The sequence below is a fragment of the Zalophus californianus genome, chromosome 1 (genome assembly GCF_009762305.2).
Source record: "Zalophus californianus isolate mZalCal1 chromosome 1, mZalCal1.pri.v2, whole genome shotgun sequence".
Classification (NCBI taxonomy): domain Eukaryota; kingdom Metazoa; phylum Chordata; class Mammalia; order Carnivora; family Otariidae; genus Zalophus; species Zalophus californianus.
In genome coordinates this window covers 127,724,755-127,732,163 of record NC_045595.1, presented here as the reverse complement: position 1 = coordinate 127,732,163, position 7,409 = coordinate 127,724,755, and the positions used below count along the sequence as shown (strand labels likewise).

Genomic DNA, 7,409 nt, shown 5'->3' with positions numbered 1-7,409 from the left:
GAATATACAGCCAACATTCTTGCTTTCTCCCCATTGGCCAGGGCTCTGTTGCCAGGCCAACATGGCTACATGGAGTCTGAGAGGATATGTCTGCAGCTAGTAGGCCATAGTCACAGCCAAAACTTGGAGGGACCTCTTTCTAAAATAAAGAAGTAGAGAATGTATAGTGGGAAACAACGAACAATTGCTTTGACATTTAAAATATGCAGTTACTGAGATTACAGGAGGTAACATCCAAAACTTGGATAGAAGGCACATCAAAATGATTCAGTAAATGTCCAGGCATTTTAATTAGTGAAATAATTATTTAACCTCTTCTTATAAATAAAAGTTCTTGGAAATGGACTCAGTTTCTTCACTGAGGTTTTCAAAAAAATATAGCTGTGTGTTAATCTGCTAAAATAGATGTCCCGATTGAAGCACTTGGACAACTTAAGCTGTCATAGTTACAAGTCAGAGGTAAACACAATGTAACCAATGAATAGGAGTGCTTACACTGGAGATTTTAAAGGATTTTAGGTTGTAATACTGCAAACAATCTAGTTTGAAAGAGAATTGTATGATATGATAATCATGGGTTTTAGGATCACAAAATTCATTTTTGGGATTCCAGCTCAAACACTGTTACTAGCTGTGGTTGTCTTGGGGGGTTTGTGTTTACTTGTCAAGACAGTGTTAATTTTTTTTTTTTTTAATATGGAGACTTATACAATAAGCACTCATATAATGTCCACAAGAATTTCAGTGAGGCATTACATAGAAGTACTATTGCTGTCTTGTAGGGTATGTGCTTTTTGAGCTTTACTAGATAGTGGTAGACTGTTTTCCAGTGAATACTTCTAGCTGTGGGGGGAAAGAGTTCTAGTTAGTCTATATTCTCACAAGTTTTTCTACTAACAGACTTCTATTTTTTCAAATTCGGGGAGTATGAAATAATGCCTCATTATTCTCTTAACTTACCTCTTTCTGAGTACTAGTAATATAATCTTTTCATGTCTTTTTTTTTTCTTCATTAAACTTTTGTTTTAATGGGTCTCAAAATTCTGTGACAGAGTTTTGGTCAAGTTGTTTCCATTAAAAAGTACTGATTTTAAAAACTAATAACTTAAAACTGCCACATACGCACACACACACACAAAACAAATGATCCACAAAACATTCTCCTTACCTTCTGAAGGTTTTACGATGCATTGTTATCATTAACCAGTCTCTTACTATTAAACTTAAATGGCCAATTGACACAAACAGTTCTTCCACTGTTCTTCCACCACTGATGAAGACTGGGGTGGCAGGTATTGGGGATACTATTCATTTAGCCTTCTGAGCTTCCTGGGCAGACTCGGTGACGTTGCCAGCTCCAGCTGCCATCTTGTCCACTGCTTTGATGGCACCCACAGCAACCGTCTGTCTCATGTCATGAACAGCAAAACAGCCCAGAGGAGGAGAGTCAGAGAAGCTCTCAACACACATAGGCTTGCCAGGAACCATATCAACAATGGCAGCATCACCAGATTTCAAGAACTTGGGACCATCTTCCAGCTTTTTTCTGGAATGACGATCTGTTTTCTCCTTCAGCCCAGCAAACTTGTAAGCAATGTGAGCTGTGTGACAATCCAGCATAGGTGCATATCCAGCACTGATTTGGCCTGGATGGTTCAGGATAATCACCTGAGCCGTGAAGCCAGCTGCTTCCATTGGTGGGTCAGTTTTGCTGTCACCAACCACATTGCCATGACGAACATCTTTGACAGATACATTCTTGATGTTGAAGCCCACATTGTCCCCAGGAAGAGCCTCACTCAAAGCTTCACGGTGCATTTCAACAGACTTTACTTCAGTTGTAACATTGACTGGAGCAAAGGTGACCCCATGCCAGGTTTAAGAACACTAGTCTCCACTTGGCCCACAGGGACAGTACCAATACCACCAATTTTGTAGACGTCCTGGAGAGGCAGACGCAAGGGCTTGTCAGTTGGACGAGTTGGTGGCAGAATGCAATCCAGAGCTTCAAGCAGTGTGGTTCCACTGGCATTCCCATCTTTACGGGTGACTTTCCATCCCTTGAACCAAGGCATGTTAGCACTTGACTCCAGTATGTTGTCACCGTTCCAACCAGAAATTGGCACAAATGCTACTATGTCAGGGTTGTAGCCGATTTTCTTAATGTAGGTGCTGACTTCCTTAACGATTTCCTTGTATCTCTTCTGGCTGTAGGGTGGCTCAGTGGAATCCACCTTGTTAACACCAACAATTAGTGGTTTTCTACCCAGTGTGTAAGCCAGAAGGGCATGCTCACGGATCTGCCCGTTCTTGGAGATACCAGCTTCAAATTCACTGACACCAGCAGCAACAATCAGGACAGCACAGTCAGCCTGAGATGTGCCTGTAATCCTGTTTTTGATAAAGTCTCTGTGTCCTGGGGCATCAGTGATGGTCACATAATACTTGCTGGTCTTGAATTTCCCCAGGGAGATATCAATGGTGATACCACGTTCACGTTCAGCTTTCAGTTTATCCAAGACCCAGGCATACTTGAAGGAGCCCTTTCCCATCTCAGCAGCCTCCTTCTCAAATTTGTCAATAGTTCTTTTGTCGATCCCACGACATTTGTAGATCCGATGACCAGTAGTGGTAGACTTGCCTAAATCTACGTGTCCAATGACGACGATGTCAGTGTGAGTCTTTTCCTTTTTCCATTTTGGTTTAGGTTGAGCGGTGGTTTTCACGACACCTGTGTTCTGGTGGCAAACCCGTTGCGAAAAAAAGCTATCTTTTCATATCTTTATTTGCCATTCATTTTTTCTTTTCTGCGTGTTCACTGTTCTCTGTACATTTAAAAAATGCTTTTTCCATACTGTTGTGTAGGTATTAGAGTAATCAAAGATTTAATGCTTTTGTCTATTATATATGTTACAAATATGATTTCTAGGTATTTTGTTTGTATTTTAAATTTTCTTACAATGCCTTGTTTTATTTTTTACTTGACCTTGATGAAAAAATTTCCTTTTTTGCTTATGATTGCATATGTTCATTTTTTAAAATGAACAGCTTCCTACCCTGAAGCTGTAAAATATTCTCCTATAGTTTCTTTTAAAAGGCTTGAAAGGTTTTGTTTTTTTTTTTAAACATTTAGATCTTTAATCCAACTGGAATTTACTTGTTTTGGTATGAGGTATAATAAAGCAGTTTAATTTTATTTTTTCATATGGATAGCTAATTATTATAACACTATCTATTGATTAGATAAATTTTCCTAATTCCATATTCTTTTCCCTTCTCTTACATATTTTCTATTCCCTTCCCCCTTTCAAGTCTATCCTATCCCTATACCCTCTTTTTTCATGCCTTCCCCTTATTTGTCCTTTTCTTCCCCCTCATTTTTTCTTCCTACTTCTTTATCTCTTCCTCTCTCTTTTCATAATTATTACTATTATTAAATTAGTGCATATACCAACTTAAAAAAGTAAAGAGCAGATTATCTATAATAGTAAGTAAATTAATTAGTTTTTTCTTCCACAGTCCAACAAAAATATCCATTGTTGATTCATCATTCATTCAATATTTATTAGGCATCTACTATGTTGAAGGCACTAGCGATTCAGAAGTAAACAAGATAGAGAAGATCTGCGGCCTAAAAGAGATTTAAATATAAGCACATGCAAAGACTGAAACATATTCATTATGATAGCTACAATTTCCAGAAGCACTTAACTTGGCAGCTCCAGGGCATCTTCAAAAAGTATAGATAGATGTTATGTAGATATATTTATAATTTTTAAAATGTATAATATATAAATATATGTGGTATATAAATGTTATATGTGTTATATAATAAATACAAATGTTATTATATAAATATAAATGCATATAAAGAAATATATATTTATAATAGTCTGGGATGTAATTAAACATTTATATCAAAGCAAATAAGACTTTGACATGCTTTTGCCATTTTAAAGACCTAATTCTCCAATGCAGAGTTTAAAAATGAATCTGAATGCAAATTCCTGAGCTTATAATAAAGACTGATCATATTATTCTCTCATTCTAGGTGATGACAATATATTGAGTTAGTTTCAAATTTATAAAAAAACTGTAAATATTTGTAATGGAAGTATATTGTGTCTGACACCAGTTATAAGCTGTAGCTAAAATAGTTTGTTGGAGCACATAAAGTACTGCCATGTATATTAAACAAATAAACTAGATCTGCTGTGAGGGAATTAGAGAAATCTTGGCTTTACAGACTCACTGCCCTTTGGCAGTGCTCTTGGCAAACCCTATAATATATACAAAAATATTTTTTCTCTCAAAAATATGTTAGTCTGTCTTTCCTAAGTCTGTTTCTACACACAATAATCATTTTTTTAAGCTAAAAAGAGGTTTTGGTTAAACTACTGAAACATGACTTAATTTGATGCAGGAAAAAAAAAAATGGAGGAGACAAACTACACTTAAAAGACCTAAGTGGAAAACTTCATTTCATTATTTAAAAGACACCTGATTTTTGTTCTTTAGAAATATTAATGTTGTCAGATCACTCTTTAAAAATTTTAAGATTATTAAATTAACATCAGTCAAATTCTGAACCCTGGAGATATTACATATACTTTGCAAACCACTCTGGCTTCTTGGCAAATATCATTTGACTTTTTAGTTAAAAAGAATAAAAAGCTGAATACTTTGGCCAGACCATTAGTCCTTAAGGCCTAATAATGGCTTAAATTTATTTATATATATTTTAATAAATATTTTTAATTGGTATATCAGACTTTAAGTTTGGTTTATATAAATAAGAAATAATTGATTCAAAGGAGCAAAAAGTAATTATTGACCAGGCTTTGGCAACTTAAACCAAGAAGGAAAAAGCATTTATAAGAATACTAAATTAATTATGAGAAGTATTATCAGTTTGTTTGAAAATAGTATTACTAAGATTCATAAATTGACTTGAAAAAAATTAGAGAAGGTAACTCTTATGCTACACAACAAAAGATGACTTTATGTTCATTGGAGACAAATTCGGAATGCAGTAGAAATGAGATTGAGATAGGTATTTTCACATAGAATAACATTGTGAGCAAAGGTACATAGGTATAAATTAGCCTAGGGTGTACAAAGAACTGTAAATATCTATTATTATTGTTATCATTATCATTATTATTATTATTTTAATGTCAAAATAATAAGGATGAAATAATAATCCTGACCAAATCTATAGCGGATAAAACTAGTGGTGTCCTGGGAAACACACATAATAAGTTGTGTGCAGGAAAGATTGAATGTGAAGAGTATAGGATACCAGACATTGGGTGATTCTACTAAAATTGGGACCTTATGAAGGTTGATGGACAAAAATAAAAATAAGATTAAAGTTTCCACATATATTTGACTAACATTTCAATCAAATATGAACCAAACCAATGAGCCATTATTAACAAAATATGATAGATTTCTATACCTTAGGCTTACTATTGGGGAAAAATGACTTGGGTGTTATCGGTATAGACTCATGGTTTGTAATGGTAGTGGTACTATTATTAATAAAATTCATATATTTTGTTTACCAAAATGATTAGAAGCATACTATTGACTTTCAGAGTGGATGGTGGTCAGAAATGCTAGACAACCTACAATATTTACAATAGATCTGAAACAATACAGAATTATCTCACAAGCAGCACAAATTTAGAATGTCCACCAGATTTTCATGTAACTGAAAAACCTGTTTAAAACCATTTTTGCCTAGAATTTTACTTCACACTGCAAATAAAGATAACTTACCTTTGTATCATTTAATGGCTATAGAATTTCCAGGAATGCTGCTAACTTGCAAATAGAGAAATAGATTTTCTTGATCAAAAATTTATAAGAATAATTCACCATTTCATAAAATGACATCACTGAACACAACACTGCCTCTGGTTTTAGAATTGCCTATACAAACTAGTGGTATTGGTCTGCATTTGTAGTTATGATTTTTCTCAATAATCCTACATAGAGTTGTACTATATGTCTCACTTATGTCTTCTAGAAATGTTATGACTGAATATTTATATACTGAAATATATATTATCTAATTATAAATTGTTTTATTTCATCTTCATAGTATAGTTTTGTAATTACAATGCTTCTTTACTTTTTTTAAATTTTATTTTACTTTATTATGTTATGTTGGTCACCATACAGTACATCATTAGTTTTTGATGTAGTGTTCCATGATTCATTGTTTTCATTTAACACCCAGTGCTCCATGCAATATGTGCCCTACTTAATACCCATCACCGGGCTAACCAATCCCCCCCACTCCCCTTCCCTCTAAAACCCTGTTTGTTTCTTGGAGTCCATAGTCTCTCATGGTTCATCTCTCCCTCCAATTCCGCCCCCCTTCATTTTTCCCTTCCTTCTCCTAATGTCCTCCATGTTATTCCTTATGTTCCACAAATAAGTGAAACCATATGATAATTGACTTTCTCTGCTTGACTTATTTCACTTAGCATAATCTCCTCCAGTCCCATCCATGTTGATGTAAAAGTTGGGTATTCATCCTTTTGATGGCTGAGTAATATTCCATTGTATATATGGACCACATCTTCTTTATCCATTCATCCTTTGAAGGGCATCTCAGCTCTTTTCACAGTTTGCCTATTGCGGACATTGCTGCTATGAACATTGGGGTGCATATGGCTCTTCTTTTCACTACATCTGTGTCTTTGGGGTGAATACCCAGTAGTGCAATTGCTGGGTCATAGGGTAGCTCTATTTTTAATATTTTGAGGAACCTCTGCACTGTGTTCCAAAGTGGCTGTACCAACTTGCATTCCCACCAACAGTGTAAGAGCGTTCCCCTTTCTCCACAACCTCTCCAACATTTGTGGTTTCTTGCCTTGCCAATTTTTGCCATTCTAATTGGTGTGAGGTGGTATCTCAATGTAGTTTTGATTTGAATTTCCCTGATAGCTAATGATGATGAACATTTTTTCATGTGTCTGTTAGCCATTTGTATGTCTTCTTTGGAGAAGTGTCTGTTCATGTCTTCTGCCCATTTTTTGACTTATTTTTTTGGGGGGTGTTGAGTTTGAGAAGTTCTTTATAAATCTTAGATATCAGCCCTTTGTCTGTAGTGTCATTTGCAAATATCTTCTCCCATTCTGTGGGTTGCCTCTTTGTTTTGTTGACTGTTTCCTTTGCTGTGCAGAAGCTTTTTATCTTGATGAAGTCCCAAAAGTTCATTTCCCCTTTTGTTTCACTTGCCTTTGGAGATGTATCTTGAAAGAAGTTGCTGTAGCCAATGTCAAAGAGGTTACTGCTTATGTTCTCCTCTAGGATTTTGATGGATTCCCGTCTCACATTGAGGTCTTTCATCCATTTTGAGTTTATCTTTGTGTATGGTGTTAGAGAATGGTCGA

At 35.2% G+C, this 7,409-nt stretch overlaps 1 pseudogene across 1 annotated transcript; it reads right to left on the bottom strand.

Moving 5' to 3' along the window:
• Window positions 1–1,107: 1,107 nt before the first annotated feature.
• LOC113918622 lies at window positions 1,108–2,637 on the bottom strand (annotated as a pseudogene). The gene has a single exon (XR_004819570.1). The product of XR_004819570.1 is annotated as an elongation factor 1-alpha 1-like (transcript).
• Window positions 2,638–7,409: the final 4,772 nt, after the last annotated feature.